Below are 21,173 nucleotides of genomic sequence, written 5' to 3'. Positions count from 1 at the left end.
GCTCCTCCTATTTATACATGAATTAAGGATATCTACTCAATAAATGTAGATTCCTTAAATATCTACTAGATCCATACTTGTCTCAACTTATCCCCAAATACTAGATGCAAATCCCATGACACATCAAGATCTCCATGATCTTTCTCCTTGGAATATGGTCCACCTCTTGAGTTGAAATTCGAATCTGTGCATTGGAGGCCACATAAGGGTTCCTTGGAAGCTTCCAAATGACCTACACGTCACCAAACTCAAACCACTTTTAGGTATAAATAGATACATGTTATTTTCTAGTTTTTAATCATAAATTCACTCTAAATACATGAAATTAATAACTTTGGAAAATGCAAATGTGAACTCATGTAGTAATGATAATGTAAGGTTATGTAGTGATAATGTGATGGAATGAGGTGACAAAATGAGGATAAAGGTGAAAAATAGAGTGAAAGTGAATGTTAATTTGGTGGCCCAACAATCTTCAAATTCGAATCTCCTGCAATGACAACTTCGAAATCTCTACTCTACAATGATTGTAGCTTTGTTACCATGTAGAAATTAATGTGTAGATTCAAAACTGCTCATGAAATTTAGTAAATCACAAGAGTTAAAGCTACTCTACTCAACTGCGGAAGTTAATTCACCATCTAAAACAAGAATCATAAACATGCAAAAGGAGACATCACACATGCACAAAGTTTTCTATAGGAGAAAACAACTGGTAAAACCCCTTACGATCTATATTGCATTAATCAAAGAATCCAGATAAATGCAATATGCTTGCTCAAGCTTGAGTTCAACCTGCACCTGTATCTTCTATCTTCTACCTGACTGACTGAACCTGGCCAACACTTAACTATTTTTCAAGCCCTCCACTTTCCTAATTCCTTGCGTTGTTCCCATGGGAATTAGGCCCCTATTAATCAGGAGTTCCCTCATCTGGATTGTGCAATTCCTTTAGGTCAATTCTCTGACTGCATGCACCACCTATACAAATTGGAATAATTTACAACTGATAGCACAATGCCCTTGAACTCCAATCTCATCTGGGCAACTCAAATTCTCTACACGCATGAGCTAATTTAGGCTGATTGATTAGTTATTTGGATGATCACTCAGTGTGGTTGAAGTTCCACTTCCACAACTTGACCTTCCACTAGTTCCTCCATTAGTTAGAACTAGTTTAATTGACCATAACTCAATTTAACTGAATTAAATTGTTACCACTCAAATTAACTCAATCTAGGCTCCTATAATTTAGGAACGCACTGCACACAACTGAACTTCATGCCCCTAACTCAAATTAATTGAGCTCTACTCCTATTTTTTAGGAATCAACACAAGTGAACTTAACCTCAACTTATTAACGCAAATCAAGTGTTCTTAACTGAGTGACAAGTGCTATGTCACCTCAGTTAACTCCAAGTTGTCTACTAATATGGAATTTCAAATTTCCTTAATTTAATTAAGGTAAAAATCAAAATTGACTTTCTTGCTGCATTTTCAATACTCTTGAGTACTATAAGTTTCTTTTTTGAAGTATCATTTTGGCGAGTTAGTGATATAGTGAGATAATGAACAAGCAAACAATGAAGGGGATGTTGCTATGATTGCTCTCCTCCTTATTTTTGTAATGTGATAGGTGCACTTTTAGAACATGTATTTCATTCTATTCCACAGTAAAATATATGTTTTTTTCTTTAGAAAAACTATTTGACATGTGAACGCTATAAGTCAATGCTTTTTGGCTTATCCATAGCTTAAGCAACTACTACCCAAGATTTGCTACACTCATCATAAAAGTGACTTTGTTGGTTAGAGTAGGTACCTAATCAAATGGTGGAGACATTTTGACATCAAATTTGCTAAAATTTGCATCAGTACCAAAGGACAAAAAGTTCATTGACACATAATCACCATTAATTTCTCCCAACAAAATTAACATAATGCTTGCAAAGACTATTGATTTAAAGAGATTCACTTAATTTAATGCCAATGCAATGTAAATTATACATGATACTAATACTGTACAAACAAGGAAAATTTTAGGGGCTAATATTCGTAGGTGGGTTACTTTTCCAAGCTTTAAAAAAAAAAATTCGACAATTTCCATTTTTTCAAATGATTTGCCCAAATTTTAATAAAATTATTTTACCTTAAAAATCACCAATATTTTATAGAAACTATATAAAATCATTAGAAATATGAATATTGTTACAAAATGTCACCAATCATTTTATAGTTTGCATATTAAAGACTAGTAAAATTCACCAAAATTTCTAAACTTTAAAATAAATTTCCATTTTTAACATTTTCCATAAGTACAAAATAAAATTATAACACATATCACAAAAATTAGCATAGAACATTACTCATTGCAATTTTCACAGAGGCATATGAAATGAAATGATATTTTAAGATTTTAAGGTCCACCAGACTAAAATTAATCATGAAACCATTAGTTTCCTATTTTTAACTTTTTACAATTCAATCATTTTCCAATTCAAATTGATAATAAAAGGCCCAACCAACACTATTTAATATAATTGTCTACACACAACCATAAAAAATAATAAAAAATAGAGATCGAGTATGCAAATAATAATTTCGTTGTGAATAAACCTTATGAATCCCTATCTCAAAAACAAACATAAACACAAATTTCCAAACATTACTCGAAAAGAAGATCTGACGACAACCCAAACCAAGGATAACTGAGTATGCATGTAAAGTCCACCATTAACGCTTATGGTGAATATTTGCACATTGACGCTTTTTAAGAAAAACAAGTTCAGAGATAAAAAGTTTTGCCACAGCCTCTCGGTCTGTACTGTCTGGATGCCTAATTATTGTGTTTGAAGGCATCGAGCCCGGACGGACCGCTTCAGCACTTTAGCGCACAACTCCTCCATTCCATCAATCATGTGAGTAACCATATCAGATTATAAACAGTATCGGCAGTCTCATGTACTTTGTTTATTCGTCCTCTACTGCTTTTTTTAATTATTTCCATTTTTATTTGTTTGTGTATAAGCGGGCCGCAACTCTTTTTCTTTAACGGTGATTTAAGTTTTTGAATTAGTCCGAGGCACAAGTGTAAACCAATTTAGTAGGCGCGTGAGTACCCTAATTCAAAGCACCTCGATTAGAATCTAGGTTGCAGATTTCTTAATGTCATTTAGATCCGCCAATGGGGGCGTTGGTTCATTATTGAGGGTGATAGACTATTCTGATTGTGAAGGTTTGTCCTACTAGAATGGCATGGGTTTCAAAAGGATGACTTTGACATACATATTACTAAAATGAGCTTGAAACGGTGAACCCCGAGACATGGGGATTTCCAAATGAAGTCCACTCTATGCTGTCCAACTTTAACAACGTGTTTCATGGAGCACTTCCAAATAACACATATAGATTGGTTTGCATTAATGAACCATTGAATTGAGACTTCTGTGATCCATATCAATTTTTTGAAGAATTTTTTGGCGAAAATCACATGGAGAAATTTCTGTCGACGCGTTTCGAACCAACCAGTGTGGTTCATCGTCCTGACAATGAACCACACTGGTTGGTTCGAAACGCGTCGACAGAAATTTCTCCATGTGATTTTCGCCAAAAAATTCTTCAAAAAATTAATGAACCATGTTGGAAGATGGTCACATAAGAAATAGAACACGGAGATCTAAAATTTTGTGAGGCTCAGATATGAACCTTGATTATTATGAGTATTGGTTTATTGCACTAAGATAAGTGTGGTGCCTGGGTGGGGAAGATCATTTTGTGTCTATCTTAGTTAGTTTAGTTAGTGTTTAATGTTAAAAATAGTTTATTTTAATTCTGGATTTCTCAAGCAATATTTTTAGAATTTTTAATTTTTTTTGAGTGCTTAATAGATTTGGAGTTAAGATAAAGAGCTAGTTACCTAAATTGAGCTGGAATCATATTGAATGGTAAGCCAATACAAGAAACACAACATGTTCGCAAAGCCTACGTGTCCATACCCATATGTTGGACATGTCACATGTTAAAACATGAGTTTGACACCTGTCCTGTTTTTAGTATGTGTGTGCCCTAGGGTGTCCCAAGGTTTCAGATATGCAAGGGGCCAAAATATAAGCCATAAAAGACATTTCCTCCCCTTTTTTTCACTTTCAGCAACAGGAAAATGCTCTAACTTTGTGGAGGTGAAGATAAAAGATCAAATTTGAAGGGATTCTGGGAGATTCGAAGGCATTTTAACTTTTTAGATTTGTCATTTTTTCTGATAGCAACATTTTTCATTATTCATATCACAAAAATCATGGCTCAATCATTAAGGGCACTGGTAAAGGTCAAAGGATAAGGAAGAATGTTAATGTTGTGTTGCTGCTTTTCCTCCAACTCCATCTACTTCTGTTACTGCTCCATCTGCTGCAAATAGAGTTGTCAGTGCTATAAATACCCCATGCTATAATAGGACATCAAGCTCGAGAAAAAAAATATCAGCATCTTGTATCTACCAAATTTTATATTTTTCCATTGGCATTCCCACTCATAGTATCAGTATCTATGTAATACATTTTGATTTTAATGACATCAAATAACTCAATGAAGAAAAAAACACTCTGTGGTTCAAACTTCATTATTGAATACTCTAATTTCTTGAGTGTTTAATGAAGTGACTAATATATTTAAATAAAGTGACTAGTTGTATCAAATTTTTTGTAATTAAAAAAAATGGAACTCTATAGTCTATATACATATTTTCTGTACTTCTAATTTTTGATATATCTCATGGGTAGACACATAAAAGTGTCCAATAAGGGACACATTGACCCCAAAACAAAACACAAGGGAACAAAACACAAGGGATATATGTGTGTAAGAGACTTAGCTCCTAATTATTAGAGAGAGTGATTAGTTCATCTGGGATCAGATCTGTAGTTCATATGCTGAATAATTTGTCCTAGTTCAGTTTCTCAGTTTCTCATGCAATGGCTACTTTACTAGGATCAAGGGAAGTAGGTTTTTTGTTCAGTTTCTCATGCAATGGCTACTTTACTGGGATCAAGGGATGTAGGTTTTTTTTTCACTGTGAAGGGCTCTCAATTACAAGATACACAACTTATTTTTCTGAAAATTTTGCCAATCTAATTGAACAAGCTACCAAATGAAACTTATTTAATAACAAAATCATTCAATGGAATTTGAAAGAAACTGTGATGTCCTCTTCTACTTAATTTTGCCAATCTAATTGAACAAGCTACCAAATGAAACATATTTAATAACAAAATCATTCAATGGAATTTGAAAGAAACTGTGATGTCCTCTTCTACTTAAAGTGCCTAATGGAGAATGAAATAGATTATCTAATTCCACGGAGGATGAAATAGCTTATTTAATTCCATGGACTATAGTCAATTATAAAAGAGAGACTGATTATTCAATGTGAGTAACATGGGTAAATTGGGGTAATTAGAAGAAAATTTGTGAAAAAAAACCAAATTTGAAACAAAATAGAGAAAACTTGTCAGGGATTCAAATTAAAATGATGAGAAGAAACCCAAAAAAGAATCTAAAAGAAAATCATTTTTCTCATCATAATTTGTGAATATTTCTGTTTTGTGAGCTAAGACTCTTGGAGAGTTTTAAGACCCCTTTCTGTTGTGTGCGCTGAAACTCTTAGAAAGATTTAAGACCCCTTTCTGTTGTGTGAGCTGAAACTCTTAGAAAGATTTAAGACTCCTTTTTGTTGTGTGGGCTGAAACTCTTAGAAAGATTTAAGACCCCTTTCTCTCTAATTGATATCCCTGTTTTGTGAACTAAGACTCTTGGAGAGTTTTAAGACCCCTTTTATTGTGTGCGCTGAGACTCTTAGAAAGATTTCACTTTAGCCAATCCCTTCTCTCTATTCTGTTTGACATAATTCTCTAAAGCATCTTCATCTAATTTTAGCAATCATTGGTTTCCGTGGCGAAAGATTTCACTTTAGCCAATCCCTTCTCTCTATTCTGTTTGACATAATTCTCTAAAGCATCTTCATCTAATTTTAGCAATCATTGGTTTCCGTGGCGAAAGATTTCACTTTAGCCAATCCCTTCTCTCTATTCTGTTTGGCATAATTTTCTGAAGCATCTTCATCTAATTTTAGCAATCAAGAGAGGACTTCTGTGGATTGATTAGTCTAAGGAGCAATTCTGTGGCACTGAGGTTTGTCTAAGACAATTCCACGGTAGTGACGGGGCAGAAGTGAGCCCTTTTTGTGGCAGCCAGAGTATGCTGACAGAAAAACAACCCTAATCCAAGACATGCGGAGGAGGTTCCCTGTCACAACGAGATTATTTGAGGGCTAATACCGTGGTCTGTGGCAGCGACCCTGTTGAAAGCGATTTCTCTGTGGCAAACGAAGTCATTCAAGGCAGCGAAGCTTCCTACCTGAGGCACCGAGGGCCTTTGAGACCGTTGCTCCGAGTTGTTCTAGCAGTGAAGGTTTATTCTGTGGTTGCGGGCCACGTCTAAGGGTTTTGTAGTGGCAGTGGCTCCTCACTGAAGCACACTTGAGGCAACGAAGTGAAGGCCTAGCTGGAAAAAGGGGATAGGGCAAGCAGCTTGCCATTTTGGGACAACAACAGGGTTCGTCACGTCTCTTTGATGATAACAGAGCAGCAGGGCAGCAGAGTTGTGAAGGCAAGCTGAGCAGTGACGGGAAGGACTAGTAAAGTAGTTAGTTGTGTTGCTGTTAGGTTAATTTGTATTGCGATCCATGTAAAAAGAGTGCTATTGTTTCTTAATTGTTGAGTTCTGTACAGCAGACTCTGCTAGTGTAACAGCCCTGGGAAGTGAACCTGTGGGAGTTGTAATTTGACGTGTACTGTTGGTATTGTTGAAGATCATCTACTTGTTTACATTGTTGTGCTATCTTTCTTGAATTGAAAAGAAATGTTGTGATATGTACAATATTGTCTTATGCTCCAATAACCCTAAGGGCAAAATTTTCCATGAGGACAATACAATGGTATTAGAATTGTGCATTCTGCCAGTCTGTGAACATATGAACCCTGGATGTTTCCGGAAGACAGGGAGAACGTTATACTTAGAATTGTGCATTCTGCCAGTCTGTGAACATATGAACCCTGGATGTTTCCGGAAGACAGGGAGAACGTTATACTGCGGAAGAAAAGGGGTGCCCACAGCTCAATCATGGAAGATAAGGAGGAGCAAGAGAACCCTTTTGGCATCTTAAATGAGCTGTCAAGAGGGCAGCAGCAGCTAATCCGAAGGGCAGCAACAAATCACCCAACTGTTAGCACAAGGGCAGCAGGACGTAACCGAGAATAGGCTCAATTACCTCAGATAGAAACTGTTGAAATACTATGAACACCTGCATCTAAAAATATGCGATGAATGATCTTCATATAGCCTTCATGAACTTGCCCTCTTCCTACAATAAGCGAAGTACTTGTAAATAGCATATTCCCACTCCAATAATAGCTCCATAAAAGCACTTCACAAGTGATAAGTATGCGAGGAACTGAAGAAAAAAATTCAAAGGTTCAAGTAGGGTGCACCATTTGAGGTAATAATAGGTAGTGCATTTTAGGATTAAACTAGTTTTACATTTGGTATGCATGTGAGGCAATAAATAGCATTCCAAAGCTAAAATAGAATGGTGGACACGTCAAAAAGAGAATGGTGGGCTACCATCTAAACAAAGCAATAACCATTCAAAGTAGGGTGCACCTTTCTAGGCCACAAGTAACAAGAATGAGGCCCACTTATGTGCTTAGGAAGGTTCCTTATGTGGTGTGCTCTGGTTCTAACTTAGCAACTCCTCCAAAGACCAGATTTACCATAATTATTAGCCCACCATAAACTCAAGCCAAATGAAGTTAAAGGACTATAAAATTACAGGTAAAGGCTCGAGTGGAGGGAGCTCATCAAGGCCAATAATATCAATCAGGAAATCGACAAAAAGTGTGAGGAAGCTTCCTCCACATGTGCACCCCAAGTCAAAGTCAGAAGGAAATCTAAAGGCTTATGTGTCTTAGGCTCTCCAAATATAGTAAGTGCATTTCATGTGGACCCGCCAAGAACCCTTTAGAAGCTGACAGTGGATTTGGACCCTGAAAAATCAAATTTTCAGAATGACTTGAAATTTGCCATTGATCATTGATGCTTTTTGCCATACTGGGTCCTCCCAAACATGACCAACCTGCTGAAGATAAAGTGCTAAAAACAGACCAAAATTTCATGGTCTTGGAATCTAATAAATTTTGAACCATGAACAAATCTCCATAATGGGTCTCCAAAAATGTAATTCATTTCCGAAAAGGGCCAAGTTTCAAAAAATCGATTTTTTTCTCGAAAATATAAACGTTCTAAAAATTGGAACTTCTCTGGTTTGCCCCAGATTTGAACCCTATGCATATTTCAAAAAAAGGTCTCATCAAATATATTATCAGATCCAGAAAATGATGTCTGATTCATAATATGCTGTGATCTATCATCTGGTTCATACATAGTATGTTGTATGCTGTAGATGCATATTTTGTTATTTCTATTCTTTTCTTTCATGGTGGGATTTGGTCTCCGTGAGTTACAGGCCCTTTTTATTCTTTCCATGTAAAGAGTCAAGAGTCAAGACAATGCAAATTTGATCTATGAGTCTGAAACTTGGTCCACATCAACGGATGCTTGTCTTTTGATTATTAGTCTGAATGTCTTCAATCCATTGTTTATTTGCTGACAAAGCGAATTATATTTTCCTAAATGTTTCTTGAAAGTGTGTTATGTTAATGATTTGGTACTGGGCTTGTGCAATTGGATTTCAGGTCAGACATAGAACCTGTTGATCTAAAAGCATGCATTGAGGAGTCCTGCAAGTCAAGTTGTGTGAAGCCACTTTTTCAATATCAGGTGATGCAATTTTATTCCTCAGATACAGATTCAGGGAATTTTACTCAAAATGGATATAAGTCTGACCATAAAACATTATCTTTCTTTTCAATAATTTCTTTTCTTCCATCAAATTACTTAGAGGACTCAAAATGCCATTAAGCGAGTATTACATTTTTCTGAAAACTAGATTGTTTGTTGGTGCACACAGCTGGATTCTTGTTGCTCTAAATTGTAGTTTTGGTCTATGTACTCTATAAATTCTCAAAACAGTTTCTGGTGCATTGCTTTATTGCTCTGGCACTGCACAAGGCGCTGCTCAAACTTCCCAGCTATTGCTAAGAAGACTGGAACTTGTTTTCGTGTTTTTTTTTTCCTTTGGGTCGCATAATTGTGTATTTTTTCTATCTTCTGAACATTTCAACGAGTTTGACAATTACATGATTGTTGACACATAAGATGCATTCTATGTAGTAACGAATGCCAAAATGAAGGTTGTTCAAGTGGCTACTGTTATTTAATATTTAGAAAGGCATTCACATTCTCTGGGTTCCATTCTGAGATTGTTTCAATCACTGCAGTCTGGGAGTGTTTAAAACATCATCCTATTGTTTTGGCATTATTTCAGGAATAAATGGGTAAACCTGTGTTCCTTTGTATCTGAGGATTTTTCGTTATAAATAAACCATTTCATGCTATATTGCTGGTCTGTTACCAGCACCCCCATTATTCATTTAGGTGTGTGAGGGTGAGGTAATAATCTCACCTCACCCTCACACACCTAAGTGAAGAATGGGGGTGTTACCCTCACACACCTAAGTGAAGAATGGGGGTGCTGGTAACAGGCCAGCCCTCTTGGAGCTCTCCCATTCTTCCCCTGAATCTCTGGATGAAGACAGATCGACCGACAGCTGCATAGGTAGCTGGTAACCCCAAACAACATGAAGCAATTTGATCCTGAGACCTCTCATCTAAGATTCGAGCTAACCCTTAGGGCTTTTTCATGCTAGATATGTTACCATAGATGGATGTAAGTTCATTTTGACTTTTATTCGAAATATAAATATTCTTTTCTTGTTTTGGAACAAGCTTAGGCCATGTGTGACAGCCTAAGTTGCACGAAACAGGGAAACGGGTACGAGTTTCTGAAACGGGCACGGGTACGAAACGTGACCCCCCCAAATTTTGGAAACGGGGAAACACAAATATATATATATATATATTAGGACATTTAAGAAATATGTGCAATCATAAAGCATATATGATACATTCTAACTTATAACATTATGATTAAATTGTCAATTGTCAATGCATACACTATAAGTCTCTAAATTTACATCACATTTACTCATGAATGATCACATAATGAAAATAGCAATATCCAAAATCAACCACGAGAAATTTCTAATTTCTTGTCTCATGCTTGATTGGGAGTCTCCTCCTACATAGTCGAACGACCTTAGTGCTCTTGATTAAATACAAGTTCCATACCCTAGTACCCTACATGCTCTTGATTACTGGGAGTCTCCCTTGCATAAAGGGCTTGGTTCTCTTGATTAAATACAAGTTCCATACCCTAGTGCCCTACATGCTCTTGATTATTGGGAGTCTCCCTTGCATAAAGGGCTTGGTTCTCTTGATTAAATACAAGTTCCATACCCTAGTACATGACAAAATCCAATGGAAACATTGCAATCCCCACAATCCTGAAATCCTGAAAAACATATAAGTTTGCTGGATTTTGAGTGAGATTTTCTACTTTCTCCATTTTTCATAATTTTACTTAAATTTTTAACATTACCATGAAATGGCTCAAGATGTTTGAGAGTGGTTTCACCTTCATTGGATTGGAAAATAAAGGAGAATGTCACTTCTACTTAAACATTACCATGAATTGCATATCAACACTAGGGCCATAGGCTTGAACATTACGCAGCCCCACTAAAAAAAATCCTCTTTCTTATAACTTGAGAGGCATTTAGAAGCATCTAGAAGATATTTGAGTCGCCCAATAAAAAATTAGAAGCGAAAAAATATAAAAAAAAATACAAGAAAAAGTCAAGTTAGAAGAGGATCTGACAACCTTGATTTACATTTGTATTGATTTATATTTAATAATGATATATGGTGTATTTTCAAGTAAAATAAATCCTAGGAAACATTTCCACAAGAAAACAATTAGCAAGGTTGTAGTTTCTAACAACTATTCTAGCTTAGTCCCGAGGGTTAAGCCCAATTGGTCGAGTTCCCGTTGCTAAAGCACCTTGCCAATGGGAGGTCACTGGGTCAATTCTCCTCGATGCTCTTAGGGTTAGTTTCTGCTAATAAGCGGGCAGGATGTGATCCCTTCAGGTCGATCTGCCTGGATATTTCTTCGATGATGAAAAAAATCTATGCTAACTGTACTTCATACTCTTTAACCCAGACTTTGCATAAATCACAACTACCAATTTTCAACACTCCCTCTTGGCTAGGGAGGTGTTTTTCATTCTCTCTCTCAATATCAATCTCCCTGTCCAATCCATAGGTCTCTTCAGCCACAACCCAAAGGAGAGATCAGATGTACAAGTCTCTCTGTCTTTCAATATCAATCTCCATGACCAATCCATAGGTCTCTTAGCAACTTCCCAAGGGAGAGATCAAATGTACAAGTCTCATCATAAGGAAAGATACATAGCATCAAACTCATCCCATAAGCCAAAACCCAATGGCATCAAGGTCAGTGCGCAATTGACCAATGGGATCAACCGATATCGTTCATGAGGCCAAACTCTCCAACCATATGCAATGGTTTCTTAGTCAAGCTCAATGACCCAAGAGAGTATACACAGGATCCATCTCCTCGACCTTAAACAAAGGTCTCTCTATCCACGACCCAAGGGAGGAATCCTTATCTTGACATCAATCTCCTCGACTATATAGTCTCTCAGTCCACGAACCAAGGGAGAGAACTCATCCTTCCCAACCAAACTCATTGGCCTCTCAGTCAACGACCCAAGGAAGGGAACTCAAGATCAATCTCCCTGACCAATCCATTGGTCTTTCGGTAACTACCTAAGGGAGGGATCACAAAATCAGTGTTCCCGACCAAACTCATTGGTCTCTCAGTCATCATGACCCAAGGGATCACTTCATGCCTCAGAACCAAGCTCCCTAACCAAACTTACTGGCCTCTTGGTCAACTGACCTAAGGGAGTGATAATATTCCTGACCATGTGGTCTCTCAGCTACAACCCAAGGAAGATTCATGATGCTATACATTCAAAGCTCTCTCTCTCCAAGAGAGGGATTCTTAATCATTCCAAGCTTTTCTTATAAGCAAACAAACTTCATCTGGGATAGTGGATTTTATCAAAACATCAACACCCTGCTCATCAATAAAAATGTATTCGAGCCTCACAACCCTTATTTGGACAACATCCTGGGTACAAATCTCATTATGCTTCGACTTGACCATGAACAACAAGATTCTCAGAAAGCTTTACACATTTTGATTATCACAATATACAATAGTTGATTCCAACACTTGATCGATCAAACCAACAAATAGCTTATGAAGCTACACAGATTCACAACAGGTTGAACATGCAACTATATACTTAGCTTCAACTGCACTAAGAGTAACAAAAGTTTGCTTCTTACTTGATCATGAAATCATAGTAGATGCCAGAGCCCAAGCCAAAAGAAGAAACTAGAAGCGCTCTTTCTATCATCAGTGCATCCAACCCAATCAACATTAGTAGAACCATGCAACTTCCATATTAGAAACATATCTCAAAGCATAATCAATGGTGCCATGCCGATATCTCAATATTTGCTGCAACCTAATGCACATGTTGGGGCTCAACCAAGAATTGGATCAACATAACAGATATAAGATCTTGTGTTCATCAGATAGTTCAACAAGCCAATCAATTTGCAATACACAGAGGGATCAACTATATTAGAAACACAATCTCGTAGCTTCTTCAAATTTGTCATCACGAGAGTGTCCATGAACTCATAGTCCATCATGCCAAACTTCTAAAGGATCTCAGCAAAGATTTCATCAGTCTTCTAATCTTAGGTAGTCATGCATTAGATCAAGATCCTTTTATCATCTCCCTCTTACAATGGACAAAGAGGTCCTCAGACCTAATCATGGGCTCATCTTGAACAACGAATCAATATCGCTACAAATAGCCATCAACCATGCATGAGGTGTCTATCTTCATATTCTTTTCCCTCTTACTGAGGTAATCCCTCGCTTGGCACTTCCAACCATCTTCCATTTGGAAGTCACAACTGGATTCTTTTTGTCATAGATCCAAACAAGCTTTAATCTGGATGATTGTCTACTCCCTCTAAGTCCAGGGATCATCTAATAATATCTTTTCAACACGAGTCTTCTTGTCACAGTCACAAGTTTTGTTCTTCCAATCTTTTCATTTATTGCCACAGCCTTGTCAGGCTTCAACATGTACCTACAATCCGCACTCGGAGGCCGAGGAAGAACAAATACAACCAAACAAGATATACAAGGACAAGAAGAACAGCAATAACATTAATGATTTAAAATAAGAGAGATACAAGATACTTATCTTTTGAGAACATGTCAGCTCCCTCTTGAACTTTAGCCTTCTTGCAAATCGACCTTGTCCACATCATTATCATGAGGTTCTTCTTTGATGGATTTAGGGTTTCTTCTATCAGCAGAAGCAATCAATTTCTTACCCAAGTCTTGTTGCTTGCTAGTGTTTACAAACCCTATATCTTCAATTATTAGAATTAATGATGATCCTTTGATCTAATCAAAATCAAGAAACCTTTCAATTTATTATCCAAGTCTTGTTGCTTGCTAGCGTTTACAAACCCTACATTTTCAATTATTAGCATTAATGATGATCCTTTGATCTAATCAAATTAAGAAGCCTTTCATAAATCATTATAACAATAGCAACATCTGCTTCCTGAAAACTTGCAATGAATTTTCGTCATCCAGATCTTAGCTTTTTACTATAAAATTCATGCAATTGCTTAATATATCAAGAGAGAGACTCAGGTATTCAAGGCTTGACATCTTCAGATTTAGCAGGATTTTCAAAGAAGGTAAATGAGGTGACTTTGCTTTCAATGATATATGATGACAGCTCGTCTTCTTCCAGGCCTTTTTCAAGCCTTCAAAGTAATGTCCTGCCTTCATGCAACTTTCCAATAAAAGTCACACGATTCCTTCTATTTTAGCAGTCATGTATTCTAGCTTAGACAAGTTCCTCAATCAAGTAGACTTTGGTCCAACTGTAATTCAATCTTGAAGAGGCATTTGACCTTTTTTTTTTCATTTCATCAAAAGGTGTTATGATAAGACCGATCATCCAAAAAAAATATCGTTCTTCAAGCAATACTTCTTTCACAGCTCAAATCGAAGAGATGTCCTAGACCATTTTCATGTCATATACAACCAATATTTCTGTGAGGATTATGATGAGACATCCTCAAGTTCAATACTTCAGCGTTTAATCTCGAATGGCAATTGTTGATGGTAATCTTTGTAAACTTAAGTATTTTATACACAGGATCAGCCCATATCATGTTTGAATGTATCATACCACTCATTTTCAAATGTAAGCACACTGTCTTTTAGGTAAAACATGAAGTTTGTAAGGTACTGTCTTCAGGTTGAGGCATTTCAGTTCCAAAGAGTATTATGATGTAAAACTCAGACCCACATTTCGTCAGAACTTCTCTAATGGAGATAAGATATCAAATATTTCAAACAAGGGTTATTAATACCAAAGAGTTCAGGGAGACATAAATCTTTGGATTATTTTTCCAGATATCTATCCTTGTAATGTGCTTTGTATGAAGACTTAGGAGCCAAGCAATATCATCTTCAGTCTTATCACAGATCTTTTCAAGAAAAACATGATCCAAAAGAGTCATAGGTACATACCTTAATTCCTGATTTTGCTCCAATGGTCAACACTTCTTCCTGTACAAAGATTTGCTAAAACTCCATTGTCTTCGATTAGACATAATTCTTGAACGATCAGGATTGCAACGTCCTTGAGCATTAGATTAATAAATTGGGGGCATCAGTCCTTCAAATCATTCCTAAGAGAATAAAGACAACCTTTCACAGGTATCCACCAGCTACACAAGAATGTTTCCCAGCTGTTCATTATATATATGTATAGATATATATGGATCAAAATCTGTTATATGCCTTCCTTGGACTTCTTCCACTAGAACAGAGAGGCTCAGATATGCTTGAACAACCTCAGACTTCTTCCTTACAAGGGGCTTTGGACTTCCTTCTTGACTATACCACATGGATAGAGTTCAGATCCTTGACTTCTTTCATTCTTTGCCTTTTTCATAGTGATGTCAACACAAACTTCTGGAGTACACTCAATCCTTTTTGGATACTTTGATCACTCAAGTAACAAACTCAGACTTGTAGCTTCTTCGGACCTTGTTTCACAAAGAGAAGAGGCTCGGACTTGTCCATTCCACAGAGACAAAGAATCTTGAACCTGTTTCCTTCTCACAGAGATAAAGAAGTTCAGTCTTCCACATTGATTATAGGCTTCGGACTTGGTCACCTTCCACAGATATCAAGAGCTTGCAATTAATACTTTCCTCAAGAATTTTCCCTGAATGATATTAGCCCTTGATCTCTTTGCAAACTGTGATATAGGGTTTCATCCTTCCATAACCAAGACTATTGATCTTTTGCAAATTGAACCAGGACTTTTTCAGACTTAGGCCTTCTTAGGGCTTCCTCAAAAGGGTGATCTCAGTGCTCCTTTCTTCACCATAGTTTTGATACATTGTTGAGTTTTCTAGTAGAAACAAACTAATACAATTTTTCAATCTGATAACTACTTCAAATGATACAATTTGATTTCTTTATAACATTCCAATTATCAAGTAGTCATACATGAAAATTTTTAACCATAACAATAGAGCAGCAGTAGAGATCACAGTAATCAATAAGACAAGAGACACCAGAAATTAGGCCAGCGGCCAGGGCAAAACCCGAAAGGGGAAAACCCAGCAAATCTTTCCCTATGAGAGAGAATTCAGTTCTTCAAAATGTATATCAGAATATTCAATCAAAACATCAATCTCTGCCCTCAATGTTTTCCAAGTCAAAACCAGACAAGGGAGAGAGAAATAGTCAACGTTGGTTCATAATCAAAGTCTGCAATTGAGGGGCCTAAGTGCCACAGTCCTTTGCTTTCCCATAGAGACAGTGAGTCACAGAGAAGCTCGCATACGACAGAGATAAGTGCCTCTGAGAATCTTGCTTGCCACAGAGAAGCTCAAATACGACAGAGATGAGTGCCACAAAGAAGCTCGCATGTTACAGAGATGAGTGTCATAGAGAAGCTCACATACCACAGATATAAGTGCCACAGAGAAGCTCACACATTCACAGATATAAGTGCCACAGGGAAGCTCACATACCATAGAAATAAGTGCCACAGAGAAGCTTGCATACCACGGACATAAGATGCCTCAGTCCACTCGCAAATGCCTCAGCTCAGAGATGCAAAATCTGCCTTGGAGAGTGAATAGACTCAATATATAGTTATTTGTCCAAGCGAAAAGATGTGTCTCTTGGGCAGGCCGACATGATCTAGGAGGTCCGACTCAGACACTTTGTGGGGTAATAAACCAATTATTTTAAATTCAAATTTTCTCATTTGGATTTTGCTAATGAAAAGACCAACCATAGCTACCAATTTTCAACACCCTCTTCCTCCTTAGCCAACATGGAAACAATTTTTGTGCCATAATTCTATGTTCATATGGAATGGGAAACTAAGAGTTTTTTAGTGTGAAAATTCTTGTCTTCTAAGGTCTGTTTCCCCTGAAAGGCCATCATGCTTTGTGCAGTAAAAGTAAGTGTGCAAGAAAAAATGACTTTGAGGGAGGGTATCATACCAAAGTGGACAGCACCCAACCTTGAGGATGATGTTTGTTGCTGAGAAGGAAATAGGATGTCCTTCAAGAGAGAGATCGCTTTCAGACTAAGAAAAGAGCAGCCACTTAGTCATTGGGAAGTTGTCTAGCAAATGATGTTATCATTATGTAGATGGTCCAAAAGTTTGAGGACAACAGCCAGAAAATTAAATACTGGTTTGGAAAAGTAGATGTCAAGTTTTTGCCCCAGACTGAAAAACCAGTCGAATAAAACATATTCGAATTTTGATAAAACACACACACAGTTTCATGTGCATCCATATGAATCCAAACCATTTATACTCAAACATCCCAAGTTTCTCATTTATGTAGCAAGTAAGAGTGCATATAACCAAAATAGCACTGAGTGTGATACATCATTGAACCAAGTTACATCAACGAAAGGCTCTAAATGCCCTTTAGAGTGCAAAATAAGCATAGTATAATGAGTAACTATAGTGTCAAAGTCTAGAGTCTATACTCTAGAGTCTAGACTCTACAATTTGATCATATGGTACTAGTGTCTAGCTGTGATTGCATTGATTGTTGTACTCCTCTTTCATGACCCTGGTGACAATGTACACTTCATTCAAGCCATTGGTGACACTAGGTTCATGACAAAGGAATTCAGCAATTAATGTACCCAATATCAAGATACATAGAAGGGTTGATGCTCTTGATTAAATGCCAATTCCATACCCTCATACATGATATCTAGTGGAAACCTTGCAATCTACCAACCATGTAATTTTGAAAATTGTTAAGTCTGCTGAATTTTGAATCGGATCTAAATTCTTACTTTCTCTCCATATGAAGTCCAATGAGGTTGGCACCACTCAAACATCTCGAAACAATTAATGGTTATGCTAAAATGAGTTTGAAAACTTTACATTCGGAGATGCAATGCCGGCTGGAAAGAAGGATGATGAAGAAAGGAAGGATGCAACTTTGAGTTTGGCAGCGAAGAAACATGCAGACTCTGATTCAGATGAGGAGGATGAACAAGAGCAGCAGAATAAAGAAAAAGGGATTTCAAATAAAAAGAAGCTTCAACAAAAAATGAAGATTGCGGAACTTAAACAACTTTGTTCCAGGCCAGATGTTGTCGAGGTTTGTGATGCAACATGGGTGAATCCAATGTTGCTTGAGTTTTTGAAATCTTATCGCAACACTGTTCTTGTTCCTCGACATTGGTGTTATCTCAAAATCAGACCCTGGAAGACTGCAGACCAGGAAGACTTCAAGTAACTATTTCAAACCAATCTTTAGGCTGAGGCTTAGCCTCCTCAACCTGAGAGGGCTCTCTCAAAGGTTAATGATTTTGATAAAGATGAGATGGCTAACTCTATGAAACAAGTGAAAAATATGAATGGTTGAACATGATCAGTAAACATCCATTGGGCTTATGGAGTCAACAACACCTCAATATAACAATGAACTCAACCTTACATGGAAGTCAGGGCACTCAGCATTTAGACATTCAGAACATAACTCATATGGGACCACAGTTTATAAATGCATACAGGAAATCAGAGCACATTCAGTGAATTCTGAGTGATTATACATCTATACCACTGTAAAAATTATGGAAAGGACAAGACCACATATTCTGAACATAAGAAATCCTTCATGAATCCTGAGAAGTAAAGTCAAAATTATATTACTGAAAATGAGTCTTTACATAAGCCAAATACAAGCTGTATCATAAAATTTTCCAACCCCCTTTACATTGCTGTTTCAGCTATATATAGAACTCTTATTCTAACTGATTGAGATTCCTCCTCCAGCATGAGGGGAATTCGAAAACTACTTCTAATGACACCTATTAACCCTTTAACTAACTAATAAATACAACAAGGTGCTGACTGGAGTTTTTTTTAGAGATCTGAATCTACTATGACTCTAACTCCATATTACATGCATGATGGCTTTAATTACAATGATCCTCGTTCTTTGACATCTGCTCCCCTTTAGTTTGGCTGTAATGGATGTTTAATGCTCCATGTTGACCTTGGATGCTGAATCTTTTTAACTGCTCAGAAATATTAGGAGATTACCCTTGCTTCTCGGCTTCAGTTTTCCCCAAAATATTCGAATGCACAGAAGCATGACCTTTAGCCTTTAATTACCCTAAATGTAGAAGACTGCCACGTCCTTGATGCGTTGTAAGCTTTTCCCATGAACATGTGTGCAGGCAAAAGTTTCTTGCAGGCAAACTGTTTGATATATCCTGAACTGTGGTAAAGGTGTTCACTTTACGACAAAAATCTAAAGTTGGATTCGAATACATATTATCTCCACGTGTCTTGACCTGGTTAACTGTTGGATAGCTTCAGATGATGCCTTGTATGCCTTTTAGATGTTTGCCTTTCAAAATTCCCGCTTATAATTCAAAACTGCTTGATTTACGTTGAAATCATCATCTTCAGCAGTTTCGTAGCGCGCTACGAAACTGCTGAGTTATTTAAAACAACTTGCTTTTAACCCGAGACCTTTATTAGCCGAGTACTTGATTGCCAAAAACTCCTTTAGACTTTCCACATGTCGAATAGGGATTTATGTTTCCTCAGAAAGATAAAATCAAGCAAATTTGTCAAAATTTTAAAACAAAATCTTACTTGACATGAAAACTCATTTAGCAGGTAGCTGACTTAGCTGTGCCTTCAGATCTTCAATTTGTTTCTTCATAGCCTTATTCCCAGCTCTCAGTTGCATATTGATCCTTCTGATGTACTTGGCTTCTTTGATTGCTGGTACTGTCCATGTGTGAAATTGTGAATGGCCATCAACCACTGAATTCAACTGAGCTTCTAGGGTTTCATTCCCTTTCCATAGAGCTTTATAATACTTTGCGTGTATGACTGCATGTTTTCTAGCGGCTTTCTTCAATTTGGCAATCTCATATTTAGCTGATTCTAATTGGCTCTTTATGGCTGCTATATTATCTCCTTGAGATGTGATGACTGTTTTGCTTGTGTTTTTCTGTGTCTCTTCCCCTGTTTCCTCTGTTCTTGGCAGTGCTTCCTGTACTTGCTGGAATCTCCTTGTCATAGGTCTTCTAGGTTTAACAACAAATTCTTTAGCTGGCACATCAAAATTAAGCCTTTTTGAGGCCTTGGATTTCTTGGTGCTTTCTTGTTCTGACTGCATCAATTCGATTTGAACTAGTAGAGACTGCTCGAATTCAATAGACTGTAATAAATCATTTAAACTTGCCTTGGACACTGGACTTTCTTCAACTGCTATAGCTTTACCTTTTTCCTTATTTATCTGACTTCTTGTTCTTACCCTTGAGACTACTTCAGATGTGCTTGTTTCAGGTACAGTCTTTTTACCTTGAGCTTTTTCCTTAGTTGATTTCTGAGATTGATCTTGGATGACGAGTGGCCTCACTTGTTTTCTTACTTGTGACTTTGGAACTCTTTTAGCTCTTACTTCTGTTTGGAGCTCAGCTATTGTAAAATCCCTGGCAGGTTGGGGAGTGAGGCCAGTCTGGCTTTTGAAGCCAGCCATAAAAATGAATGAATTCCAATCCTTGTCTATCTTTTGGAGCCCATCTAAAACCAGTAGTTTAATCAAACCATGATGAAACAAAGAGGTTTCACAGTCCTCTTTCCTCAGTTGTACCTTATCACACATCTTACTCAAACTACGGAACAGATAAAAAGGTAAGTCTATGGAGACTTTCCCGGTGAAATGCAAAAGTAGTTTGAAATGGTAAGAATAAACCTTGTTATACCTTCCTTCACAAGTCAAATATTTCTGTATGCAGGTGAGTAAGAGAGCATAATGTTCTTTGACATAATTCCTGGGCACTGCCTTACTTAAATCTTCATTTACATAATCATCCTTCAAAAACTCCTTGCAAGGATTCATGTCAAATTTGAAATTTTTGAACCATTCCTCTTGTCCTCTTGGGATCTCTGTCACAACAGATATCACTTCTGGAGAAACCTGCACTTCTAACATGGCTACCTTTGAATTCAAACCAGTGAAGTTAAGTGCAAATTCCTTAGTTACCTGTGCATGTCCTCCTTGTAACTTTTTGCAAAAGTTCCAGCACCCGGCCTTTTTAAACACTTTCTTCACCTCTTCATTTCTCAGCGTTATATCCAGGCCTTCGGGTTCAGTCTTTAGACATTTGCCGGATCTGTGCTCTTTTTTCTCCATGGATTCTTCCAAATCTTCGCACACAAAGACTACCAGCTCCGATTGGAATTGTGATTCAGCTTCTTTTTTTATTCGGCCTCGCTTGATTATCAGCCTCACTTGAATTTTCAGCCTCGCTTGAATTTTAAACTCTTCCGTTTAAAACCTTTCAAGATATAATCTTGCAGATTTTTCATTCATGCAGG

At 37.1% G+C, this 21,173-nt stretch overlaps 1 long non-coding RNA gene across 1 annotated transcript in view; it reads left to right on the top strand.

The window, feature by feature from the left end:
- The first annotated feature begins 6,025 nt into the window (after window positions 1–6,025).
- LOC149230793 (uncharacterized) overlaps window positions 6,026–21,173 on the top strand; it is a 65,039-nt gene continuing 49,891 nt past the window's right edge. Inside the window, exons 1-2 of the long non-coding RNA XR_016247397.1 lie at window positions 6,026–6,688; window positions 8,805–8,889. This is a non-coding gene — a long non-coding RNA (uncharacterized LOC149230793). The remainder of the gene's footprint in view (window positions 6,689–8,804; window positions 8,890–21,173) is intronic.

This window comes from Pinus tabuliformis, chromosome J (assembly GCF_031772625.1).
Source record: "Pinus tabuliformis cultivar Carrire ecotype Pingquan chromosome J, CPIR1, whole genome shotgun sequence".
NCBI lineage: Eukaryota > Viridiplantae > Streptophyta > Pinopsida > Pinales > Pinaceae > Pinus > Pinus tabuliformis.
Note: the sequence above shows the minus strand (reverse complement) of the source record. Positions and strands in the feature narration are given on the sequence as shown.